The sequence below is a fragment of the Anser brachyrhynchus genome (genome assembly GCF_964034855.1).
Source record: "Anser brachyrhynchus genome assembly, chromosome: 1".
Lineage (NCBI taxonomy): Eukaryota > Metazoa > Chordata > Aves > Anseriformes > Anatidae > Anser > Anser brachyrhynchus.
The window spans coordinates 38,366,706-38,394,472 of record NC_137694.1 but is presented as its reverse complement, the minus strand read 5'-3'; the positions used below and the strand labels follow the sequence as shown (position 1 = coordinate 38,394,472).

Here is a 27,767-nt window from a genome sequence, read left to right as displayed (position 1 = left end):
ACACCTGGATCTTGCAACACACAAATACAGCATTGGATCCACTAATATCATCTCTTCTTCTTTGCTGTGGTGGAGGGGGCTGAAAACAGGGTTGAAATATGATTGGTATCAGATCTGTGACAACTGCCACAAAGATTATCATTCAGTAACGGTGGGGGGAAGGAAAAAAACACCACCCAAAACAGTCAAACAAATTAACAATAGCACAAGTATCCATATTATACTCTGAGAACATTTTCCCATATAAGTGTACCTATCTATATATGTTGAATAATATCTAAAGAATTATAAGCCATTAAAGGGTGCAATTACTATTTATATCTATTTGCAATCTTAAGCTGCATCTTCAATTATCAGGAACTGATGCGTTCAAATTCCAAGTATTTATCTTTAATTGTTCTGGCTTCTCTAATTGATTCAGGAAAAAAGAGCAATATGAATGGCAGAACAGATGTTGTAACATGTGATTAACATCACAAGCTTGTCCAGTGATCCTGTGCAAACCATGGGGTTTCTGTTGTCTTCAAGCAACAGAGACAGACGGGACATTTCTGGGGAGAACAGAGGAACAAAATTCCTGTGAAATTCTGCATCCAAGACCACCCCTTAGCAAACCTACAAGTCAGCATCAAGAATTTAAGTTTTGCATAATAATCACTCCATCATTCTGAACTTAACGGTGAGAAGAAATTGCACAGGTAATTTTGCGTCTTATACTACTCTGCACATCAAGGCAACAGTACCAATCTGGGCAGACAGAACAGGAGCAGGTTGAAAATCACCAAAAGCACACCTGTTTTACCAGTAGCAACAAATATCTATACTGAAAAGGAGCAAAAAGGTTAAAGGAGGTGTTTCTTCTTCTACTACAAGCAAATACTCATGTTGATAAGGGTCACGTTTTATATCGAAGATTTTAATGTTACAGGCAGACATTTTTCAAAATAAATGGAATTTGAAAGCTCTTTTAACCATATACTCAAAATTAATGAAAACCTTTTAAAACCTTAGAGCTTTTCTTAAATATCCTATTTTACAATTTAAAATGCCACATCACCTTAACCATGTCCCAGTAGCCACACCTACGTACACGTGGTATAGGAGTGACTGGAGGGTGAGGAGACGGATGTAAAAAACTCCAGTTTGCAGAAGAAATTCAGCTGTACTCTACTCACATCTCATTTCCATTAGTAGTAGTACCTATGCACCTTAACCAGAGCATTTGCTATTAGTTACATAAAGGGAACAACTAAGACCACTGCACACCTTTAAAAATAGCCAGAACAGAGTGAATATTGCTAATCAAAATAAATTGCCTAGCACTAACTCAAGGTCACATTAAATATTGCGTATTAAATATTGGGCTACTGCATAAACTTTTACACTGCCAACCCCTGCTTGCTTCCCTAGAAAAAATAAATAAATAAAAAACACAATAATTTCTTACTACTCTAGTGAAATCAGTGTTCAAATGACTCAGTACTAATATTTTCATATCTATCCCACTTAACTTACTGCTGATACTTATGTTGACACTGAACCCCCCCCCCAAAAATGCCAAAATAAATCATTATTTTTAAAAACTGTAATTCTCTACTTGACCATTTTAAAGTGGTCATGAAAACACAGCTTCATTATAACATAAAGGGATATTACAGGGATCTGCTAAAATACCAGAATTTCACTTTTATAGAAACCTACAGAACACCTAAGGGAAAAGAAAACAGGCTGTAGCCTCTGAAACCGCTTCCTTTCAACTTATATATTTATATCTTATATATATTTAAGTACATATAAAGCTACAGTTATCTATGCAAAGTGCAATTTCAAGCAACTACTAAATTCTGTTTAAATGTTGGGGAAAATAAGGTATATTTGAGTTTCGGGATCAAGAATAGTAATTGGTACAACTCCCTAATCTAGATCTATACAAGCAGCAATCTTACATTCTGCGACGTCTGGCAGTGCAATTTTGAACTTCCATTCCCTTAGCAGTAGAGGCATCAAAAAAACTGCAGAAATACAGCTTCAAAAGTTTCTACATATTTAGGAACAGGAATGGCAACCATTTAGCCAGCACAGATTCTGTTTAAAAAATAAAATAAAATACTCTTACTCCTACAAAATAAGGCCATAAAACTTCACTTGAATGTACAAATTAAGATTAAACTTCTGAGATTTAAGCCATTTCATTTGGCAGACAGAAGTCACTCCCAACATTTTGCAAGTAAAAAGTCAACTAGTGATGTCAAGCATCCTCCCAAACTCCAGCCCGAGCCTTATCCAACTCATCGGTAAGTTACATTTTACATAAATACACAGCATGAAACCTTTGAAAGTTTGGGATTTGCTAAACCTGAGGACTCATTACCAACAGTTGCAGATGGCAAGATTTCTGTCCCCCTTCCCAAATGATCTGCAGCACAAAGATTAATTTAGAGTAAGAACATAAGCTTTAAGCCTTCACATTAATTATCCCATTTCACCCCGGTAATCAAGTCTATCTGATTTCTTATGGCAGCAGAAGATAAATGGCCTCCTTTCACCTTAAAATTAATATTCAGTAAACTAGAGGGACAGTAGTATGTTTTAAGAGCTTATTATACTACTTAGTACTTCAAGTTAAAAGGATATCTTTGAAATGATAACTAAGTATTGTTTGAAAATATTTTGGCACTGACACAATCTGCAAAGAATAGCCCAAGTTTTAACGTAATTATCCTTTTACAAGAATTGTGGTTTGAGAAAATACAACAACTTCATAAACATAATAATCGCTAAGCGTAATAGCCTTTGGCAGTACTGTTCCAAAGCAAGTTTGGGTATTCCAAGATAAACCATGACTCCTATTCTTTCTCTCTGTACTTTTGCAGTTAATATAGAAAATTCAAAAGCAAATGAGAATGTGTGTGTCAGACTGCACAAGCAAACAAAAAGCTTCTGTCAAAGCAACACATTACATCTAGCAATAACTGAATTAGTCAACAGCAACATGTTACGGAAACTGCAAGCCAACAACAGACTCTGCAAAAGCTACATTATTTTACAAAAGAGAACTAGGAAGGAACTAAAGAAATGTTAGAGCCGCAGGAGCAGTGTGAAATAATCATTATGTAAATACAATGCACTTGAATCCAGTTATTATATCCATTTATTGCAATTCCTTTGTTTACTCTAGAAGACACTCTCCCCAAAACAAATCACAGAAGCTACCTATCCCCACATAATATTGCAGAAACACTGGAAGTAATTTAGAACGAAGAAACACCATCATTAGCTACTGCTAAGACAGTAAAACACCGTAATTCAAACTTTATACGTAATAGGTGATATTACACAGGTTAACCTAAGTCAAGCACCCCCCAAATGTAGAATATTCCAAAAATTCAAGTTTATTCCTACTGATTCCCAGTCCCTTTTCTTTATAAGGTAGCATTCGATCCCCTGGGCTCTTCCACTACCTCATCTTGCCCAGCTCCTACAACTTTTGTTCAACCCCACCAACCTATGTGGAACACCCCAGATTTCCGCAGGTCCGGTTCTGCATCTGAATCAGATGAATTTTCTGTAATATCTGATCACCATAACACACTCGTAATTGGCTTGTTCTACAGATAATATACGCTTTTATACTGTTGTATGACTTCACAGAAATTATTTAATCCTTAGTGTTTCTAAGATTGTGAACCTGACATCTCCAGGCTCCTTCAAATCACTTACTCATTTACGTTGACTAGCTGAAAAGTGCAGATCAATTTCTGTACATTACCCCATAAACTACAGTAAGAGAATATTATCTTTTTTAATTTAGAAATAAATATTGCTTAACAAGTATCTGGAAAATAACTAGAGAAGCAAGAACATTATGCAAAGCGTGTACACTGATGTTTCTTTGCAAGGAAAGAGGACTTTTAATTTAGGTTACTTAAGTTACCATATATATACATATATGTATGTATGTATGTTATGTATGTATGCATAACATCATAAGTGAGAGGGCAGCAAAACGTAGTGCAGAAGGGAAAACAAACAGTTGGAAAACTTTTAAATAATATAGCACGGAACCACAGCCAGAGTACATTCATCCCCCGCTTCTGCTGTGCCAGCGGCTGGAAGCCTGTGGTATGCTGCAAGCAGGGCTCGTGTCAAACTCTGAAACCTGCCCAGTGCTGCACACTGATGCAAATCGGCTACTACAGCAGAAACGGCGACTAACTCCCCATCGACAGGAGGGTCACCAAGATTTTAGCTTATTGGCAAGAAGGGACGGAAGGAGCAGAATCTGAGAATTTCAGTTCACAAGAAACGAGGAGCGAAAGATTAATCCTAGTGTGCAGCTGCTCTAAAGCAACTAAGTCCTTTCTGTACCATGGAATAAAGTTACATTTTGTGTTTTAAAGCCTCGGTTAACTCAAGCAATTTGCTTCCCTGTAGGTAGCAAAAAGCTTAAGTTTATAAATAGCTGCTAAATGTTATTCTCAACCCAAAACTTGCAAATGGAGGAAGCTTGCTCTTCAGCATCTAACTCCTCACGGCACGCCAGATTATGTTTTCTGATGTACCTCCTTCTGTGATCAAAAGTTTCCCTTATTTCAAATTGCACTCCCAGATATAAGGGCGGAAGCTGATCAAGCACCTTTGTTATCACCCAAAATACATTAACTCCTGTAGGTCATAACCAGCTTCTAGACACGTCTTTCAGGACAGATGGATCATTTGGAACTGTGCAGAAGGAAAACTCATTATGTTATCTGCAATCAGGAAGATGCCGGTGAAATACAAAATGTTCACTTCAGAAGCTTCGCATTTTATGGAACAGGAGGCAGAAGTAAACTAGCAACCTTTACAAATTGTATTTTAATTTAAATCACAATCTGCCTTTGTACCCTCTGCTCCATCACACTAGCTCTGATTTTCCTTTCAAGTGATTCCTCCTCTTCTCTGAAGTTTCTTCCCCTGACTTCATGGAGTTCCCTGGTTTCTTCTTCATTTCCCCCCAGGCTAAGTTCCAGAGCATCCCTGTCTGTGCTGCAGTCACAAGAGCGACCTCACCACCGTACTGCGGCAGCAGCAAGAGGAATGATGCTTCCAAAGGGAAGTCTTGGGCTTCTCCCAGGGTACACGTCTGCCCTCGCAAGGAAATCCACCCTTCCCTTTCAAATCGCCTGTTCCAATACCTCTTCACACCAATCACCGCCAAAGTACATTCAACTTCTTTGTCCATAATGCACACACGTAATGTTATCTGCTTTTATTGCCTCCAGGATTCTGTTCAGTAGCATGATGGTCCACTGTCCACTTGATTGAAAGTCTGTAATGATGGAAGGAACTGCAAGGAAGCACATTAATGATTTAACAACTCAAAATACCCAGTAAGCTTGACTAGCACGCTATTAGAGTGTGAATTTGCACCAATACACTGATCAGCCTGTGCTAATTCTTGCTGCGCAGGCTCTCAGAGGTAGGCTGTAATTCATACGCCAGCTTCCTGACCACTCACTCTGCCCTGCAGACAAGCCCCGGGTGTGCTTTAGGTACGGCACTGAAACTCCGACCAGAAGCAACTCAGCTATACGCCTGTCCCCACAAGGGTTGTTACTGAACGGCTCTTAGCACATCCCACAAACTCTTCTGTAACAATTAATTACTTCGCCATGATCTTGATCGAATGCAGTGAAGTCACCCTGAAGAGCATCAGCTGAACAACTGGTTCCATACAGCCACACAACTCTTGCAGAAGCTTGCAAACACCAAACAGGGATCACGAGCACATCAACTTCATTAACTTTCCACATTCTAACAGTCCTACCCCCATGGTATGTTGTGTTTTTTTTTTTTATTCAACCTAAAAAACATTAGTTCTTGGCTGCTGAGGTGCTACAGTGTTTTTTTATTATTATTATATCCACTAAACTAGGGTCAAACTGGGTAGAACAAATTTGTATGGGTGTGTCAATTCTACTAATTTTTGCAACGGATGTACTGAAGTGATAGCTGATTTCTTTAATCTCTGGCACATCTGGACTTTCCTACCGGCCACCAGATAGCCCAGGGAACAAGAAGTAATCACAAGATCCTCAGAACTCATTTGAGAGTTTCTCCGAGAATCACCAGCGATGACACTTTTGGCAAGTTTAATTCCACGTGCAATGTCACGTCACTACTACAGATTTATACCATTAATAGTGACATACCACCTTAGATGAAACACATCTTTTGGGCCAACAGTAGCTTAGTTAGTAAAAGACCAAAAAAAAGCACTAAGATATATGTATAAATAACACACAAAATCTGCACGAAAAATTCCGGAACACCACAAAACCCCCCAGTGTAATTCGTAACATAAGGTGCAGGCTGACCGATACATCATCGCACACTTTTATAGGGAAGCATTTACACTTTTCCTGGAACTAAAAAGAAGTTCTGGGAAGCAGCAAACAACATTTCCAAGGAAGGAGCTGATGTATAAATTCCCTAACCTCAGGAGGTGCCAGCCCTACCCTACTCAGGAGACAAGCACTGAACCACTGACACTCAAACCAGCTGCTAATTGCTGCAGTTCACAGCAAGATTTTTGCCATTTAAAGCAAGCGAACAAAAATCTGTAAGGCATACTGTAAAATGATTTACAAACAGTTTGATCATCTGTGTACATGATGGTTGTGTAAGGCAAACAGAAGAAAAAAAGGGCACCGGCTGCTTCAAGCTATCATGTCACTACTTTTGAGTTAAAATAAAAAAGAAGTGCTGACATCCGGTTTAACTATTAACACTTCACCCAGCTGTGGAGCAGCTGGACAAAACTGTGCCATTCAAACTTAAAAACATACTTAGAGGAGAGTGGGAATGATCTACTTACTCACTTTGTATCTGCACCACCACAAAAGTTTAAACCTCTGTAAAAAATTGAATTTCTATAAAAGTAACTTTAAAAGTAGAACTCCACAGTCCCAAATTACACAGCCTAAAGATTCCTCTTCTTACGGAGTTTTCTTCTCCACATCTCAGCTTGAAAAGAAAATGTGATGGGATTTTAGCATAGGGCAAAACCATCTCGGCGACTCAGTCTCCAGGATTTTTACCAAATCTCTATTCAACATTTTTAGTCCCGCCAGTAGCTTAAAAGTGATATATTCACAAATGCAGATTTGAAACCCAAAGAAAATTTAAATACAGTTTGTTTTTTAGGGTTAGCCTGTGAGGAACTTGGCAAGAGTTTAGCTTTTAACATACAAAATTCAACATCAAACATTTTGGTGACAGTTTTAGTTACATTCTATTTACAAATACAGGCTCACATGCTAAAGAAGACACCCCCTTATTCTTTCTCACCTTATTTTTAAATGCTTCTTTGTATAATATCCCTGAAGTTATAAAAAAAATCATAAAATCACCCACCTCAAAATAGCCCATTCATAATGATAGGTAACCAACGATCTGGCCTCACGAAAATTCTGTTTGGTATTGGAATTTATACATGTAAAGTATGTATATATTTGTTATTATTATTATAGAGCACGCATATATTTGTATACATATAAAGCAAATTCTCTCTCAAATCACTAACAGCTGACACACAACGTTTACTATTTGAAGTAATATACAAAAATACTTCTACTGTTCATCATAAACCATTTGACTTTATTATTCCGTCCTTTCAAGCATTCTTTTTATTTATTTATTTTGTTTTCTGTTCTGAAGTGAAGAACAGAAACACATTTCTGAAGCTACACTTCCTTGGTACAGCGCACTTGAGAAATAACGTATCATATGCAACAAATCTAAAATCTAACTACTTTCAAACCTCATTAGTACGGTATTTCACTTACTCCTCCTTAGCTGACAGGGAAGTTTCATATAATTCATTATACAAAAGTTTACATTCTTTTCAGCTCCTGGGCTGTGTCCAATTTTTGACAATCTGGAAGCTAGCATTTCTACACACTAATGATGGAGGAGAACCTAAAGCTGAATACACCCAAATGACAGAAGAGAGCTGAAGATTTTCTTTCCATGAAAGAATGAACAGTGGCTGTCCCTTCCCCATCCCCCCCAATAATTTTAGCTAATTATCAACAACAAAAGCCATGTTAACTTGCGTAACTCGACTAGAAGAAAAAAACCAACACATCTAGGTCACAAACTCTTATGTAGGGCATTGGAAAGCAACACGAAAAAACGCAGTCTGCCTCTTTCAGACATTTTGACATCTGACAGCAGGATTAGAAAATAGGTCTTACTTCGAATACGCTTATTTTCGTGAAATATTTCGAGAACTCTATGCAATCTAGCACTACAGCAGTTCATAAAAATGTTTAGTTAATTTCGGAATAACTACCAACTCAATACGTAGACTGGGGAAACAAATGCTCTTTCTCTAGCACAGAAGTTGCAAACTGCATATTCCATGTACAATATTGCATTCGGTCTGGTGCTAAAAACTTATGCTCATGGCAGAAAGTTTCATGAAAAGGCAACGCACAACCCGTAACGCTCTGCCCGCTCTGCCAGGCAGCGCCAGAGCCAACCCACCCGTCGCTCCTCCGTGACCAGGCATCCCGCAAGCAGTGCGGCGGCAGTCGGACGCACCGCCCAACACCTGGGTAATATCCCACTATTTATTAGCGTAAGCCTCGTCAACATTTAATTATTTTATTTAGAACTTTCCCCAGAATGCAGTACTTATCATGAAGTGCTTCGTTCCTGAAAGTCTCGGCTGCACAGGTTTACTCCTCCTCTGACATCTTCCTACTCCACGCTACGAGGAATTCACCTGTAACCTGGCTCGCCTTCATTCCCAAGGGAGAGTTTACGAGCAGTGAATTACAGAATGATTGGCATATGCTTAAGTTGCACCTTATTTTTCCTACATCCCTTGCTAAGTTTTGTCGCCTGGGGTTCAGCGAGAAGTCAAAACACCCAGCAAAATCTTACATGAATCAGAATCTAAATAAATAAAGAGTAACTCAAAACTGTGCTCCAATTTACACATCAATAGGTAAGAGTACTGGAGGCTCTCAGAGGTGACGTGAACATGAAATTTGATTTATCAACTGCTTGTCAATTAGCTTTTTACATGCCTGTATTTGTGAGCCCTAAAACTTACAAATATTTAAACTGGGACACAAACAACGAAAACCTGCCTTAGGCTGAGCCCCAGGGTAAGACAGAGACATTTATGTCCTTGGAGGGGGAGGCACAATAGGGGACAGGCTGCAGCATAAATGTGATCGATTTATTTTAACGTCAACAATGAAGAGCTCTCAGAAAACGCTAAATGGATATGGTACTGGCACAAACCAAACTCTCACGAAGGTTTGGTTCCCTTTTAAGTTCCATGCAACTAACAATACTAAGCTACTTTTTACTTTTATATTAAACTATTTTAAAAACACTCCATTTAAAGTTAGTGAATTACATCCATTTAACAAACAGAACTATAGATTACAGGTGACTTCACAAATACAAACTCTTCAAGAGAAATAAATTTAAATTTAGCAGACACATGAAGCTGTGCTGTACGGGACCAATTTTGAGGGACTCTGCAGAACAAGGAACTCTAAAGCAGGAAGAAATAAATATTTAGTAAGCAAACATACTGACATTTATGGACAAAAGTCACAGTAAAAGAAAACACATTTCTGAAGCTCAGATGATCCACATTCACTGTAGGCACAGAAAATCCTAGACAAATAACTTAAACTTTAGATTTTGAAGGGCAGCTCGTCGCCCTTTACTAGCAGAAATATTTCAAGACCCTAAGTGGCTATAAGTATCTGAAAATAACAGTCATAATATACACTTAAACCTGAAGAGTCTTACAGAAACTAGAAGCTTATCTGAGTTTCTGGCATACGCTGTGCCTCTAAGACAAAACAAACATTGCTCCAGAACTGAAGACCTAGAAGACAACCTGAAAACGCTTTCCCCACCTCTGTTTTCAAAACAGGTTCTGGAACTTGGTGAAGGGGGAATGTAAGCACTGGGTAAGAAAGGTTTACCTATCTAGCTGTCTACCTAAAAAAGGATGAGGAGAAAAAGAAGAAAAATGATAATAATAATTTGATTGAAGCCGATGTAGTATATTCCCTTTTACCCTTCCCGCATACATTCTTTTCTAGCCCAGCAATTAAGAACGAGGCATTCTCTAGAGGTGCAGGACTGCCTGACTAGCATGTATTACTAAAGACGTCTCCATGGGCCTAAAAATGTTATTATAAGAACACTAAATAAAGAGCATAAATTTCAAGTTTAGAGAGTAATTTATTAGACAACGTTGTATAGAATATTAGCTTGTTCATTGCTTTTTAAGATCTAAACTTAGTCAAATGCCTTTTAGTAACAAAGATAAATGTAATGGCATCCTTCCCAGCCAAACTGCAAGTAGAGAATGCTCCCTCAGAAACTGAACACTGTAGGCTACAACACACGCAGCAAATGAAGAGACTATCAGAAAGATAAGAAAATAGGCATTCACATTCAAACAGAGCATCCAAACATTTGCCGATTAAATGCTTTTAAGAGCCTTAAAGTAGGGGCCAGTCAGCTAAGACTAAGGCTATCTCCAGCCTAGCCGCACAAACACCACACGAATGATGCGAACCATTCAGCTTGCTTTGGCATTACTGCTGGTACACCTAATAAAAGAGGGGTCAGGCACTGGAACGGGTTGCCCAGGGAGGTGGTGGAGTCACCGTCCCTCGCAGCGTTCATGAAGCGCCTGGACGAGGTGCTACGAGATACGATTTAGTAGATTAGTGGGTAATATTGGTGATAGGAGGACAGTTGGACTAGATGATCTTGTAGGTCCTTTCCAACCTTGTGTTTCTATGATTCTAAAATTAACACTAAAACTAGAACTACTCAAGTCCTTTCACATTCACTGCTGTACCAACTGATGAGCAATACGTACCCTGCGCTCTCAATCTCAAGGCACTGAAGCCTATGTAGTAGGTTTCAGGAGAATGAAACACAAGGCAGCTGCTATGACTCAGAAGAGGTCATGACAATTTCATTCCGCTATCCTCAAACATTCCTAAAACAGGTACAGCAAGCTAAATATTACAACTACTGTAATCATTATAATTGAAAACAAAGTTTAAACATTCAATAAATAAATCACAAGTCACTGATGCAAAAACGTTGTGGCCCAATACTTCATGAGACATGAAAAATACTTAAGAGTCAACTGGTTTCGCATAGTCAAAAAGAAAAAGAAGTATTACCTCTGTTAATATTAGCTTTAGTTCTGCAATAAGACATAGCATTTAATGCTATTTTTATTGCTAGTTTAATTCAATTAGTGTATCATTTACAGACTACTAGTCAGATTTGTCTCACCCAATAAACTTAACAAGTACAACAAAACGTCTTTACTAACTGCAATCACAGAGTAATAAAAGTTCACAACACCTGACATTGTACTCACACAACAAAGCTTAAGGCGCGTCACCAGTGCTCCTCTCTTATTCCAGAATAAGGAAGTACAGTCATCAGACAAGTGAACCAAATTGGGAAGACACAGAAAAATAATTTTCACAGGTCTCTATTAAAAAAAAAAAAAGATTGCATGCATCCTCGTCCGCTTCGTTAGATAAAAATGCAGTTCATCTGTATAAGCAGAGCACAATACCTAACGACATGAAGAAAAGTCAGATGTGCAATGATTTTCTCATGTAGTAGGGTCACCATATATCATATGGTAACACTCGGAAGTTTCCTAAATCAAAAAGAAGCATCTGACCTGAAACACAAGTGCAGTGGTAGAGGAAAAAAGGACAGACTGGAGCACCACGAGTAGCAGGGCGAAAGAAGAGCACATTGTGGAAATTCAAGATGCGGATTTTTCGGACTCAAAGACAATGAACGTGAAGTTGATGAGGGAAGCCAGCAGTCAAGCAGACTACTGAAAAATCTTCCCAGCCATATTTTAAGCAGATCGCAGAGATATGAATATCAGGAGGGGAGGGAGGAGGTACTTGAAGTACTCCAGATGACAGACACAGGCCTAAACTTTATTTGTAAAGACTGAAAAAGAAAATGTGATCTTGGAAATGTTGTTTGGACAAGGAAGAAGGAGGATATGAATAAAACATGACTGTGGATTCAAGGAGAAGAGAAAAAAAGAGGGCTACTCCCAAATTACTGCCCCGGGCGACAGAGGATTATAGTGCTGTCAGCAGCATTGCAAATGGAGAGCAAACGAGTTAAATCTGAGAGAGATGATAATGAGCTCCAAGACATTCAAAATGTTTATGATAATAAGAGACACTGCAAGGAAACGTAGGGCTGAATGAAGGCACGCAGAGCGGCGAAACTCCAAAAAGAAACGCAGCAACCTCAATAAAGGAGGTAGCACAGCAGTTCTCTACAAGCACGGCACACCTCGGGATTACTGGGAACAGGCTACGAGCAGCGAGCAGCCCCACAGATGCCTACGTTTCCCTACGGTGCAAATGGGCTTATTCCCACCGAAGGAAAGCAACGCTTAGCTGTGCGCTTTGTAAAAAGCTCGGCAACACTTTGAAAATGTAAATAAACGTCCCGGCTGCACATTGTACTACCTGACAGATGCATGATAACTATTTCAGTTACACTTATTGTGGTCACTTGGAAGGAAAAGCATGTTTGAGTTAGCATAAAACCTGTAGTCCAATTACATGCTTCAATCACTGTTTGAATTACTGAAAAATACAGTCAGATACAAAGAAAAACCTAAAAGGAGTATTCTACGCTCTGCTTCTAATGGCTGGCTGAGGAGGCTAAACCTCTTCAACGGTGTCAAGGGAAAAAAAAACAACCTCCACTTGAGTTTCAGTATTATCTTTTTTTAAGTATTAAACAAAACAACAACAACAACTACGCTCCACAGGAGTAATTCAAAGATACACATATATATTTTAAACATAAATACAGCAAACAGTCTCCAAGATGTCGGAAGAATCTTAACATGCTTCCCTGAAGTAGTAGCCCTCCCTGGGTTTGCCTGGTATCTTAATTTGCCTTTGGTTTCAAAACTCGAGGCTTGCCAAGAGCTATTCCTTTCAAAACCTCAGGAATTCCATTACTAGTTTTAAGCTAAATTAAAGGAAAATAGAAGCATTCAACGCACGGCAAAAGTATGCACAAAGTGTTTGTTGATACTCATAAATAGACTGAAAAATTTAGCCGTCTGGAGGATAACTGCCGCACAGCCAGCTCTGTTCTGCTCGGCCGTGCAAGCGAGCAAAAAGCTGCTGCTGTCATTTCAGAAGAGCTCAGCACAAGACACGTTGCTACCAAAATGGACTACAGTTAGCGGCGGATCATTCGTTTGTCACTCGAAGCTAGTATGTAGGGCAGAGTTTGCATTTCGGCACAAAACAGCCGGAGTTTCCCTTTTAAAGCTGCTGCTGCAACAGCTCCATTCGGGGAGAGGATGTCACCGTGTGCTCAGGCACAGCAAAACCCGTCAACTCTCCGCCCTGTCATGAAATCAAGACATCCCCTCTCAGAAATACGTGACTACATACTGCTACAAAAAAGTATCATGTATGAGGACAAAAGTCTACGAAAGCTTTCTAGCTTAATCTAATATTCTGCCGTTGAATACCCTTTCCCTGCCCACATACTCAGTGCGGCGTTGCTACAATTATTTTTACTGACGGACTTCGGGTAACGATGAAATGTCCCCGTCTGCACACTGTGTGAGGTGTCACACATAATATCCCATCCAAAGAAAATCTGCCTGACAAACGATTGCTCGATGGGTGTGGAGGTAAGAAACGCCATCGGGCAAGATGTCCCATGCAGCTGAACTTGTTGGCGGCAGCCACGGGAGATCGGTGGGCCCGGCAACCCAACGGCTCCAAGTCACTGTTCCGCACCTCCCACCAGGAACACAGGAGTCCAGGTACCTCACGCTGGACAGAGGGTCTGTTTTATCCTTGAGAAGGCAGGAAATCAAAGCGGCTTTTCACCACTGAGTCAGCACACAGTGACAGATCGGTGGTTTACAGCAACCATCGCCACCATAGGAATGACAGCAATAGCAACTGAGCCCTGCCAGGGCCAAAATCCCAACGAAGAGAAGCCCGGAGAAGGAAACCTGTTCTTCTGGCTAGAGACACGGTGCCTGGCTTTGTTAACCGAGGTCCCAGCAAAAGGTCTGGGGATAATCCTTGGCCACCTGCGAGTCAGCCTCAGGTTGAGCGCGGCTCACGAGACAAGAACTTCACTACCCCACATATGGATGTGGGAGCGTTTTAGGAGAACAAAGCCATGAAATTAAAGTATTCAAAAAGAAGAGAAGGGAACAGTCAGTAATCATAACGCCATTTCCACTAATTAGAAAAGAACGCATATAGCCGATCCCAAACATGCAATAATCATGAAATTTTATTGTATAAACATCAGGAAAAAAGTGATTAGTTCTTTTATTAAAGCCAAGGGATAATTATTTTTGTTGTCATTTCAAGCTTGAGGGAAAGACTGAAATCCTGGAGAATCACACGGCTCCAGGAAGATCGGCCGTAATAAAGACTGAACTAAACCGGGTATCACGATTGCTGCCAGCCAAGCAGCAGAAAGGAGGAAGCTGAAGAGCGCGCTGTGTTGGGGAATATGTGAGGTACACACACGCATACAGGCACATACACACGTGTACGTGAGAAGAGATCACCACCCGTTTGTGACCAGTTCAAGTCTGAAATGAAAGCTTACCTGTAGCAGAAGGGACGACCAAAGGGGAAAAAAAAAAAAAAAGAAAAAAAAAGATGCTTAAGAGCGAGAGATGCAAAGTCTGCTATATTATGCATGCTCTTGGGCAACTTCTGCACGACTGAAATATCATCTGTGTAAGCTGCATGAAACGACACATCTCTGGACAGCAGTTTTCAGCCAACAGCCCCTCAATCAGAAAGAACAACGTTACACAGCAGCAGCCAAAGCAAAAGCCAGTAAATTTGTTTGGGAAAACGTGGCTGACCAGCAGTAGACAGATGAGCTCTTCCAGCAGAAGCTACTGCCCGTGGTTACTCATCGCCAGCCGGCAGAGAGGCCACCACCCCTACAGACCTGCAGGGGCGGGGATCACGTAAGGGCTCATTCATCCACGTCAGGAGGAATTCCCCGTGGCACCCGGGTGCTGAAGGCAGAGCTGACGCTGGCCATTACGTGCCGGCTGTGCCGAGGGCAGGCAGCACCACCAACTAGCGGCTCCTTCGCTGCGAAGGATCGTTCGGTGCTATCATCGGTGGCCTAGCAGAAGAGACAAATGGCTGCGGGATGCAGCATCTACAATTTTCATTGCTTTTTGCAAACATCTATGCCTATCCACATCCTGAAACATTAAGTAAAGCCTGAAAGCCTTAAGCCAGGCTTTGAAAACCACACTGTTATTTAAGCAGAGGAGTCATGCGCTGCCTCCTAGGACGCTGTCTGAAGTTAACAGCATTAAGTCTCAGGTCAGCATCGTAACTTTCAGTTTTTTTTGTTGGTGGTGCTGTTAAACCTACTTACTCTTGCAGTTTTCTTAGCACATGCTCTGATAACTGTCTGTTCTGAAGTTACTCTTTAAGAACTCAACATACACACTGAACAAATCCATTGTTCCAAGAATTTGACGGATGAACTGCAGTTATAAGCAGGAGCGTATTTTTCCCATTAAGCACCGCTAAACAAAACAATAGGTACCAAATGCAAACACCAAAAAAAAAAAGAGGTATTAGTAAACAAATGGCCAGATTCTTCCCTCAAAATCCCTTTGGAGTGCGTAACGAAATCAGCGACACGCTGCCATGGATTAAGGGGTCTTAGCTGTGAATTATGCCCGTGAGCTGTAACCGAGAGATGCACTCAAACCCTCCAGGCGACCTGGCTGAGCCAGGCCAGGACCAAGCACCCCTCAAACCGGCACGACGCGTCCCTGTCACCGAAAGCAAGGGCCGCACCCCGCTCCCACCGCCAGCCCAGGTGTTTGTGCAGCGAACCCGGCCTCCCCCTCACCCTGCCCCTCCCCGGCTCCCTGCGCACCTCGGCCCGGCCCCGCGCCGAGGAGGAAGCGGCAGGCAGGGCGCAAACAAACAGCAGCACCCCGCTTTGCCATACGCTCTCGCCGAGCCCGCGGTGCTGGTTCCCGGCTCACGTCCCACGGTGTCCGTGGCGAGACGGGGCCCGAGCAGCCCCAAGGGCTCGCAGGCAGCTCAGCCCCCCACATCGGCATCCCCAAGGGATGGACAGCGGGCAGGAGGCCAGAAGGCAGAAAGCCCAACTTTGACCCGCTTGCGATGCCGGGAAACACGCCTGTGCACCACCACAGCTCACATTTAAACTCGCCAAAGCAGCTCAACGGGATTATTTTTCACGCCAGATTTAAGACCGAGCGTTGTCACCACGTTTTCAGAAGCCCAAGCAGCCGCAGCCTACTCGGGCAGAAGCGGTAACGGCGTTCCCGGCTCCACTCTTCATGGTTAGCGAAATGAAGACAGAGCGGGAGCGACGCTAACCTAATAACGGTGCCTTCGCCAGACGTTCCTCTAAACAGCACTGATTAAATCGGCCTGGGCTTTTTGCTTAATAAGAACATATATGCCATAAACCCAATACAGCCACGTCAAGTATTATCTTAACTGGAATTTAATGTTTACCAGAAATTTAAATAACAGTTCAGGTGATTAAAGTGGTCCTAAAGTGGCTCAGGAGTGGATTTCACCACTATTCAGAGAGCTGCATCGCTTACACCGCAAGAGCCAACAGTCGCAGAAGGCAGTAAACCTGATTTGGGTTCTGGACTACACCCCTAATAAACATGGATACAGCTACTTTCAAGCTAATTTTTGAAGAGTAAAGTATCGTAAGCAGTAGTACAGATCGGTGGTTAGAAATAACGTTGCTAACTTTCAACCGACGCAATTTATTATTGCAACATCAGATTTTAAAGGGAGTAATTTCTATGGCACGTAAATATCTTTGTTTACGCTCACCCAGTTTAACGGAGGACAGAAACACACTAATTTAGCAGACGGGACATATCGCACATCAACCTCAGAGATCAAGAACCAGGCAGCTGAAGCGCAGAATTGTATTGACAGATCCTCAAACCAGTCTTCACAAGTGCCGTATATTGTATTCTTCGACAGTTTACGAAAACTCCTTTTCTTACAAAGCTGGATTCTTCCACAGACTGCCTCAGACAACGTTTTGTACAAAGGCTGCACTACTTCTCTTTAACAGAAGTTTCTCACACGAGGAAGGAGCAGACAGAGTTACTGTGCGAGAATTACACAGAAATGAGACCAGTTTATTTGACTGCAACTAAGCACCAACATTCAAGACAAGACATTGAACTGGAAAGCGAGCAAAGCCCTGGGAAGCCATTTAACCTGGTATAAATACAACTGCTGGAATGTTGTTTCACCGAGCGTTTTCAAAGCATTCTTTACCTGCAAGCAAATAAACCCAGAGGTTCTCGGTCAAGAAATGACGTCCTTAATCACTTTGCTTTTGTAACGCGGTTCATATTTTTGGACTTGAACTGGCAGTTCATGCTGATACCAACACACATTTCTTTTTAAGCAGGCGTGGACTGGTGTGCATTTCAGATGCACTTGCTGAGAAAAACAGGTAATGAAACAACGTCCCCGGCAGTTCTGCTGACCCCAGCAGGAAAGCAGGATGCTTATGGGGTCTGAACCCAGGTGTCTTCGTAACAAATCACTTTTCACCCAGCAGTGAACCTTAGAAAAAATGGTCCTTCGTTCCCCTAAACGCAATCATATTGCGGAGCAGGGAGTGCAGGGTTAATGACAGAGTCATAATACGGAGGTACTGCGAACACCGGTAAGGCAAAACAGTTTTTCTCGTGACACTACATACCGCTCCGTCACTAGCGCCTTAACCCGCAAGCCTCAAAGACGACTCAGAAGCCATACAGCGACCAAAAACCTTTCCCTAACGCTTTTAGCACCCAACCACCACCGGCAACTTTCGGACTCCAACCCCGACCTCCGCTGCACGCCTTCCCCGCGCGTATTACACACAGCATTTCCAGCCCGGCGCCCGCCAGCGCTCCTCAGGGCTTCTCCCCGCGATTACCCCGATTATCCCGACCATCACGAGGAGCGAGCCGCGGGGCCAGCGAGCGGCGGCAGCACCCCCGCTCCCCAGGCACCCCCGGGTCGCCCCGGTCCCCCCCTACCCCTCCCACCAGCCCCGCGGGCGGAGCGGGGCGAGCGCGGCCCGGGCTCCGCTCCCCGCGGCCGAGCCCCGCCGCCGGGGCCGGCCCCTGGCTGGCGGCCGGGGGCTGACAGCTCGCCCCGGCCGGACCCGCCGCCGCCGCCGGGCTCGCCCCGCGCCCCGCAGGCGGCCCCCGAGGAGGAGCCGGGGCAAGGGGAGGGCCCGCACCCACCTCCGCCGGCCGCCGCCGCGCCGCGCCGAGCCGAGCCGGGCCGGGCCGGGCCCCGCCGGCGCTGAGGGGCGAGCGGGCGGCCCCGCGTCCCGCGGCGGTAACGGCTGCGCCTCCCGGCAGCCGCAGGGCCTCGCGCTGGGCCGGACTCTGCCCGCCACCGCTTCCGGGGCACGGCGCGGACGCCTTCCGGGGGTGGCGGAGGGGGCGGCGGGGCCTGCGCGGCGGCGCCCAGCGGCGGGAGGGACGGGACGGGACGGGACGGGACGGGGCGCAGCCCGTGAGGCCGCCCCGGCCGGGGTGGCTGCGGAGTTAACGTCTAAGCACGCGCACGCACAGATGAAGCGGTTGGGTCGCAGGTTGAGCAGCCAGCGAGCGGTGCTTAACGCGCCCCCATCGCATGTCACGGAGTCATCAGGGTTGGAAAAGCCCTCCAGGATCATGTGGTCCAACCACCCCCTGCCACCACTGTCACCACTGAGCCGTGTCCCTAGGCACCACGTCCAGCCTTCCCTCGAGCACCCCCAGGGACGGTGACTCCACCACCTCCCTGGGCAACCCGTCCCAGTGCCTGACTGCTCTTTCTGAGGAGAAATGTCTCCTCATTTCCAACCTGAACCTCCCGTGGTACAACTTGAGGTCATTCCCTCTAGTCCTATCACTAGTTACCTGTGAGAAGAGGCCGACCCCCAGCTCCCCACAGCTTTCTTTCAGGTAGTTGCAGAGAACAATGAGGTCTCCCCTGAGCCTCCTCCAGACTAAACAACCCCAGTTCCCTCAGCCACTCCTCACAGAACTTGTGCTCCATGACAGAAGCATTTCCCCCTTGTTGTGTCCAACTTCTCTGCTCTTACTCTGACTTCTGACTTCACCAAACAATGCCTGGCTTCTGGTCACTTCACAGAACTGCTCAGCCCATACATCCAACCATCTTAGCAGTCATGCACCTTGTGTTTTGACTGCTTCAGTCATCTGAGGGCTTTCACAGGGAGAATGGAAAATGTTGCTGTGTTAGCTGCTCACCTTTTGTCCCTGCTCTTGACAGCAGATGAAGCAGAAGCAAATGAATGGCAGCGGTCCCCAGTGTCCATGTAACCTGTGGGCTGTGTGAGAGCTGGAGAAGCTGAACTTCATGCAGAGGTTTTCTTCAACTGCATGTCCTAGAAACACAATGATAGCTGAAAGGGTGGATGTGGATGAGATCAGAGGAGACAAGATCTTCCTATAGTTGGGTCATGTAACATGAAGTCTCTAGCAAACATGGTCATCTAACATACTGTGTATGCTTGTATATCTCATAAATGTAGCCTATCTAATGGGCTACGAAACAACGAGCTGGTCTAAAGACAGACATCTGCAGCACAGCTTGTGTCCTGTAGGTCCTCTTTTACACAGAATTGCCTTTAAGTCTCTTCAGCCGTAATTGTTGATCTCAATCTGTGAGTCCACATCCAGCTAAGTATTTCTACATTGCAATTTTTCCATAGCCCTCAGCTGCATCTGGATAAGCAATAAACAAAGTTTCCACAGGACTCTTGAGTCTTTTTTTTTTTTCCCTATTCTGTCAAGGGGGGTAGGAAAAGTGCAAAGAGAGGTGAATGGAGTTAGAGTCAGCTGGAGGCCAGTCACAAGTGGTGTCCCCCAGGGCTCAGCACTGGGGCCACTTCTCTTCAATGTCCTTATCAATGATCTGGATGAGGGGACTGAGTGTACCCTCAGTAAGTTTGGGGACGACAACAAGTTGGGTGCAAGTGAGATCTGCTCGAGGGTAGGAAGGCTCTGCAGAGGGATCTGGATAGACTGGACTGGTGGCCCAAGGCCAATCTACGAGGTTCAACATGGCCGAGTGCTGGGTCCTGCACTTGGGGCACAACAACCCCATGCAGCACTACAGGCTGGGGGAAGAGTGGCTGGAAAGCTGCCTGGCAGAAAGGGAACTGGGTTATTGGTCAACAGCCATCTGAATATGAGCCAGCAGTGTGCCCAGGTGGCCAAGAAGGCCAACGGCAACCTGGCTTATATCTGAGGCCAGCAGAACCAGGGAGATGGTTGTCTCCTTGTACTCGGCTCTGGTGAGGCTGCACCTCGAGTACTATGTTCAGTTTTGGGCCCCTCACTACAAGAAGGACATTGAGGTGCTGGAGAGTGTCCCAAGGAGGGCAGCGAAGCTCCTGAAGAGTCTAGAGAACAAATCTTATGAGGAAGGGCTGAGGGAGCTGGATTGTTTAGCCTGGAGAAAAGGAGGCTCAGGGGAGACCTTATTGCATTCTACAGTTACCTGAAAGGAGGCTACAGCGAAGTGGGGATTGAGCTCTTCTCCCAAGCACCAACAGGTATGACAAGAGGAAATGGCCTCAAGTTGCACCAGGGGAAGTTTAGATTGAATATTAGGAAAAAAATCTTCACTAAAAGGATTGTGAAGTATTCAAACAGGCTGCCCAGGGAAGTAGTAGATGTAGACCATCCCTGGAGGTCTTCAGAAAACATGTAGAAGTAGAGCTTAGTGACATGGTTTAATGGTGGGCTCGGCAGTGCTAGGTTAAAGGTTGGACTAGATGATTTTAGAGGTCTTTTCCAAGCAACGTGATCCTGTGATTCTATGGTTCTAGCTCTTACCATGCATTCGCTCATGTGAATGGCTGTATTTAAACTACATGTCAGTGTTTGTTTTGGGTATGGATAGCACGGCATCTCTTTGAGGATCTAGTTCTACAGCTTAATCAGAGGTGAAGCAATGAAATTTTTCACCTGTTTACTGGCCATCTCCACTATTTACTGAAATGTTATCTTAGCTAGCTCACTCAGATTTTCTGGCAGACCAATTCTGTATTTAGACACTGCTACTTTGCTGTATTCTGCAGCTGTTGGGTATCATTCTCCAGTTGAGTTTTTCTAGCTCCTTAAGATCATGCTGTGTCTCACTGCTGTTGGGAATTTCTAACTGGCCACGTCGTTCCTTCTTTTTCTCACTTCATAGATCTTTCTGATCCATGTCATATTGGTTGCTGGTCATATATATAATCATTTTTGTCATCCCAAACTGAGATATCTGTCAAGATTGCTATTCTTTCAAAGATTGCACAGCTGCTTGCAGATGCCTGCAAATTATGAACCTACATTGCTTTAAATCCTTTGATGACATCTTCAATTCTGTTTTGGATCTTCCTAAATTTCCTTTTGAATAATTCCTTCAACTTTGGAATCAGAGACCTCCTCTGTCATTTCAGTGTAGCTCATATTCTCTCCCTTTAAAAATGAGATGCTGCTGCCAATGCCACCTGTAAGGCTTCTCCATAAGCAGCTAGCTCAGAGCTAAAACTTGTAAAGTAACTATTTTAGTAGCTAAACATTTCAAATTGTTTGCTTGGGCATTTTTTATATGGTCTTATACAGTGGTTATGGGATGTGCTAACTGGCTTTTCTGGGGCAACAAAAGTAATCGTACATTTAATCGTTCTCTGATACATAACTGGTTTACCCAATTAAACGTTGTGTTTAAAGGTGTTTATTTTAAATACTACTTAGAATAACTCCTTTCTTAATAATGACACTTTCAGCCCAAATTAAAACTTTCAGGTTAACACCTCTTTTTTATTTAAAATTCTGAAGGTTATAGAGGTATTTTGGAACAATTCGTAGTCTTTGAAGAGGAAATGAGCTTGAACTGCTTCAAATATACTTACCACAGCTTGTGTTTCCATAAGTTTTCATTTCACTGTCCTAATGTATTTCAGGATTGGTTCATAGATCTGTCTTGTTCCAGTTCCTGGATTCTTACAAGAAGGGACCAACATCGTGGGGTTCATCATGAAACTTGTACTCAGCAGATCAATCGCTGTTGCCTGTTACCTACGTCGATTTAACGGTATTCAATTCTGTAAGCAAGAGAGCAGTCCCATCACATTAAAAATGTTAACAGTAGATTTATCCATTAAGAAAGTTCTCCCTTATTCAGATTGTGTTCTTAATGCCTGGGTCTGACAAAGAAGGGACTGTGGGGGAATGGAATGCCACATTCTGCACCATGTTTTTGCAGTTTCCTTTCATATGTTGTTTAGAGATTCATGGCAACAAACTTCTTCAGGGTATGAAGAGTTATATTTCTTCCCCCAAAAAACTTTGGAACCTATCCCATTTCATGTATAGTTTGTCTTCTCACCTGGGAAGCCTTTTCTGATCAGCCTGAGATTCCCCAGCAGGAATACTTCTCTTTAAAGCTTATCTTAAAATGGAAGTATTTTTGTAGATGGATACTGATACACATCCTTAATGTTTCAACTATAAATTCTGCTCTTGAAGTAAACAGAGGCGAGTAAACAGTTTCTCCTAAAAATAAAACCATAGCAACAGCCTCATGACAAATCGTGGAACTTTGCAGTCACTTTGTTTTGTAATGAAGAAGGCCTTTGATGTTGCTATAGGCACCACCTAACCCAGCTATAGGTGAGGGCTCTATTATATAATAAACAGTGTCTTTCAGGGTTTATGACTCAGCAGCAAAAGCATGTTCCTGGCTGAAATGTGGTGCAGAAACTCACTCTGTTGTAAGAGACTATCTGGAGTGTAATTTTATTCTGCCTAGAGTGTAATTTTATTCTGTCCTCTCCCCTGGCTCCAAAATCCATGAGACACTAACAAAAAATTCTTCAAAAAACAAACAAACAAACCAAGAAAAAAAAAAAACAGTCTATAGCAAACATTTCTGGAGCTGGAAAACAGATTTACAAAGAGAGAGAGCTGGACTTAGTGTGCTAGCTGCACAGAATAACACCAGTCACATTCTGCCTCTCCTCATGTGTGGCATGCTAAGTAGAATGACCCTTTGTGTGTCAGATCAAGAAGTTTTTGTTTTCATGATCAAACAAAGCCCGTGCATACAGTAAGGGCCATATAGCAGCCACTTACAGCCTGGTCTGCACTTCTTAAGAAAGAACCCCTATCCCCACAAAGTTAGTAGTTTTTTTTTCATTTTTCAGAAGTAAGTACAAGTTTGAGCCCATAAATTTACACCAGTAATTCACTACTGGTCATCATTAGTTGAGCTGTCAAAATTTCAGTTTAAAATGAAAAAATAAAAATAAAATAAAAAAAGAAATCCAGTGGCAAATGCAGGCATCGTACGGTTTAATTCACATAATGAAACTTCTCCTGAAATGCCTGCCAGAATATGACAAACCCGCTCTTAGTCCTGCGACATCCACGGAAAAGTGGAGCAGAACTGGTTACGCAGGTCACTGGTGGTATCGCAATTTATTTTTCCTCAGGTGTATAAATTGCCTTGTTCTTGTACACGGATGCCACCGGCGTGGTTGAAAGATCCAAGAGCTCTAAGTAACGTGCTGTGAAGGGGAGGATACTTGTTGCTGTGACAGCTAGACTTTTATAGATATTACAATGAGCTGCAAAAACATGAATTTAAACTCAGGTATTTTCTCTGACCTCATTTTAGACTAAGCTTGCTGGCTGAGATTCTAGGTGTTCTACTCCTTGAGATACTAGATACTTGGTCCCTTACCCTTTTGGACATCCGAAGTCTGAGAAACATTATTACTGCCAGTGAAGCTGCCTTCTGGGCCTCACAAGTACATATACAAATGCAGTTTGCCTCACAAGTGAATGCTCTGCTTAACCCAACTGAACTGTTTTCGTTCCCCTAACAAAGGCTGCCACATGCAGCTCCTGTAACTTCTGGCTGGCTCTTTCCCAGGAGCAGCATCGATGTGCTGACTGCACAATGTGCGCACGCCTGTTTCCAACTAGCCTGTGATAACCAAGTGGGCCGTAAATCTAATTAAATGCAAAAAAAAAAAAAAAAAAGCTACAGTATGTTGCAATATCTTTCAAGATTTGACTTCATCTGACAAAAGCAAGGAAATTCTGAGTGAAGATTGCCGATATGTCCTCAGTTCCCCCCCGGTATTGCGGAGTTTCAGGGCCCCGAAGCTGCGCACATTTAACTCTGTACTATATGTATTAAGCAGCGTTCGAAGAGCATTGACACAATGTCAGACTCTTCAAAAATTAGGCAACTTCTGTAATTTTGACTCCCCTGTGAGTGCAAAGGGTGGGGAATGAAGTACGTTGTCATGTGCCATTTTTCTAGTTTGCAAACCCTTCCTCGCTCAGGACGCAGAGTAGTCGCCTCTCCCAGGAGAAGACAGCTGGTTAGTTTAAATCTCTGCGTGCAGCAAGTGCCCTTTGCCTTATTTATTTATTCATTCAGTGAGTAACTACTTAGGTATTCGTAGGGCATTTGTCATTGTATTAGTTGATACCTCATTAGCATTAGTGGGATTGTTTCTGCGTTCCCGTTTCCAGAGGAAGAATTACAGCTGCATGTTGCTTACAAGGGTGTGTGGGTTTGGGGTACGGGGGGTCTCGGTGCTGCAGTGCTCAGCATCGTGGCCGTTAACATTACACAGTCCTGGAGCTTGGTGATATCCCTGATGCCCAGTTCTCTGTCCAGGTTTCCTATATGGTACGTGGCAGAGGCAAGGGGAGGAATGGGATCACGCGGGATCCACCCCGAACAAGAAGCTGGCTGAACTTCGTGCTGTGAAAGGCTGATGGCATTTATGTGACTGCGGGCACAGCGGTCAGGGTTTAGTGCCAAGGAATCTCGAAAGATGCTGCTCTGCGGCGGCCCATGAGCAGGTATCGAGGCTGCAGCTGGAAAATTGGCAGATGGACTACGCACGTTTGTCTCAGCCTCTACAGCGGGCGCTCAGGAATGCTAGGGTGGGACCACACTGCAAATTCTTAACGAGGACACTGACAAATGGTCCATTTTGCTACACGGGAGGTGTTTCAGTGCAGAGCAGGCTGGGAAGTACAGTCCCAACATTTACCATTTGTCTCTCAACATCCTCAAAACTAAAACTGGGTTACAAGGAGCTGCTTGCTCCACTTGGAGTTCACTTCAGCTTGTGAGATGCCTGTGGGGGCCCCTATATACAAGACTTGAATGTTTAAGGGGTAGGACAAACTGTGCTTTTCCCTTAATTTGGTGATTAAAAAGTCCCAAACTCAGTTTTTAGGGGAACCTGGGTTTGGTTTCATCCTCTACCTGTGAAAATATGAATTTGTATTTTCCTTCTCTTGGTGGGTGCTGTAACCATCACATGGTTATTACAGCTTCCTTAGTCCTACCCGCTGAAATCATTCAGTTGTGACTGCCTGGACTGGATCCGTAGGAGCAGGATTAGGTTGCTGGGAGTACATACTGGAGCAATCACAGAGGTGTTTTGGGAACCTCACTGAAATAAGAATTCATGGAATGTGAGCATCTCCATAGCTGGGAAGCAACTGGGTGAGGATTTCAAAAGTAGTTATTTTGGATCTAAGGATCATAGGTGTTCACTTCAAGCATCTGAGTCCTCCTATTGAGAACTAACCAAGACATGTCTCAGGTCACACAGGCAAATCAGTGGCAGGGAGCTGGGGTGAGGCTTCGGTATACAAACAAGTACGTCAGACCGCGGAAAAATCAACATAGTTTTTGTAGATAGAAAAGCTTTGTCACAATTATGACGTTCTCTGACGAAATGAACAAACTGATAAACCAGGCTGATACAGTCAAGGCAGTGATTTCAAAAGTTTTTGGCACAATCCCACGGCAACGCTGCTAACGAAAGTTAGCTGTCATAGGTCTGGAAGGAAGGCTGTCTTGTGAATTAGTAACGGGTTGAAAGAGAAGGGTTAACGGGGAAGCAATAAGTAGTCATTTTTTACACTGCGGGAAAGTTACGATCAGACTCCCACGAGGATTCATGCTGGGACCTGCCCAGGTTAGCATACTCAGAAATGGTCTTGGAAAGAGAGTGAGTAAGGAAGCAGCACGGTTTGCTGCTGATGCAAAATCCTTTACAGGCATGGAATATAACACTGACAGCAAGGAGTTGCGGAGGGATCCCACCCTGCTGAGCATGGGTGTTAAGCTAGAAGCTGAAATTCAGTCTCAATACCTGTAAGCTGATGCATATGGGCAAAACCAATCTTAATTAGATGCGCACGGTTTTACATGGGCTATTATTACAGCGAAAAGACATCTTGAGAGTCGCTATAGGTGGTTCTTCAGAAACTTCATTTCCAGCTCCAAGTGAAAAATGTCAGGAATTATTTGGAAAGGAAGACAGCAGAGCAAAGAGTGTTGCGACATCTTTATGGAGATAGGTGGTACGGCCACATCTTGAGAACAGCATGAAGCTCTGGTTTCCCACATCAGAAAGAATATGAATGTAGAAAAAGAATAATAAAGCATTGATAATGATTTCTGTTTAAAACATGACTGCCAACGCTTGGACTTCTCAGTTAGAGAAAGACAAAATGGACCATGCCTGGATGACTGAGGGAAGGGGACTGAATTACATAAAGTGGTGGGCTGTGCAGAGAAAGTAGGGAGCTATCATCCATTCCTTGTAGTAAAGTGGTAACACGGGAAGTAATGAACAGGTTTAAAGCAGCCAAAAGGTAGTGTGTTGTTTTTTTTTCAGATGCTACAGAACTAGAGTAAGGAGCTCACTGTTTCCAGAAATGTATTGGCTAAAACTATCATTGCTTTAGAAAAAGAATTCAAATCAAGTGGGAGCAGTGCCATTGGTAGCAGGTAAATGGAGTGCAAAGGATACACTGCAAAGATACAGAGATCATTTTTATATATTTTTTTCCTATGAAGGTAGTCAAATATTGGAAGAAGTTGCCCAGAGAGGCTGTGCAGCCTCATTCCTGGAAGATACTCCAGGAATATTCCAGGGTCAGTGCTTCTTGGTATTTGGGTTAAGATTTTTGGAAGATAAGATGCCCGTGTGCTCTCTGTGACTGACTGTGTTCAGCAACTGGGATGCATGGCACGAACAAACAATTTGCGCTACAAAAATACCCCAAACTGCCCGTCACTGCTTTCTCCTGTAATAAGAGGAGATCTGTCTTTTATTTGAAAGACACAGCCCGTGCTGCAGCTCGGCAGCTGTGCGACAGGGTATTCACAAACAATACTTATGGAATAAGCTGAGTCCTATAGTTTTAAAGAACAAATGCACTTCAACTTAATTGCAGTCAGGCCAGAATAAAAATTAAAGGGTTTGCATGTCTGCTAGTCTATATGTGGGTAGAAAGGCAGTGAGGTTAAGATAATAGGCTCAAAATGTATTCTCAGAAAACATTTAAAACCACAGTAGGGTGTGATTGTATGCAAATAAGTATTTTTGCAATAGCAGATTAAACACCTTATGGAATTTGTATGGAAAACTGCATGCTTGTACATGATGCAAAGGATGATTAAGCACCAGTGCGTGGAGTTTTTGCCTTTGGTGAAAAATTAAGTCAGATTTAAATCAATCAATGGTTTTCTCAGCCTTTTCACAGTCTAAGTTGTAAGTTATGAATG

The 27,767-nt window shown here is 43.2% G+C and overlaps 1 protein-coding gene across 2 annotated transcripts in view; it reads right to left on the bottom strand.

The window, feature by feature from the left end:
• Positions 1-18,545, bottom strand: part of FRS2 (fibroblast growth factor receptor substrate 2) — a 55,998-nt gene extending 37,453 nt beyond the window's left edge. Inside the window, exon 1 of one of the 2 annotated variants that reach the window (XM_080576202.1) lies at positions 18,386-18,545. The gene's annotated coding sequence lies outside the window, so the exon portion shown is untranslated. Of the gene's footprint in view, positions 1-5,177; positions 18,137-18,385 lie in introns of those variants that run through there. The other variant, XM_080576201.1, reaches the window with a different exon arrangement.
• Between the last annotated feature and the right edge of the window lie 9,222 nt (positions 18,546-27,767).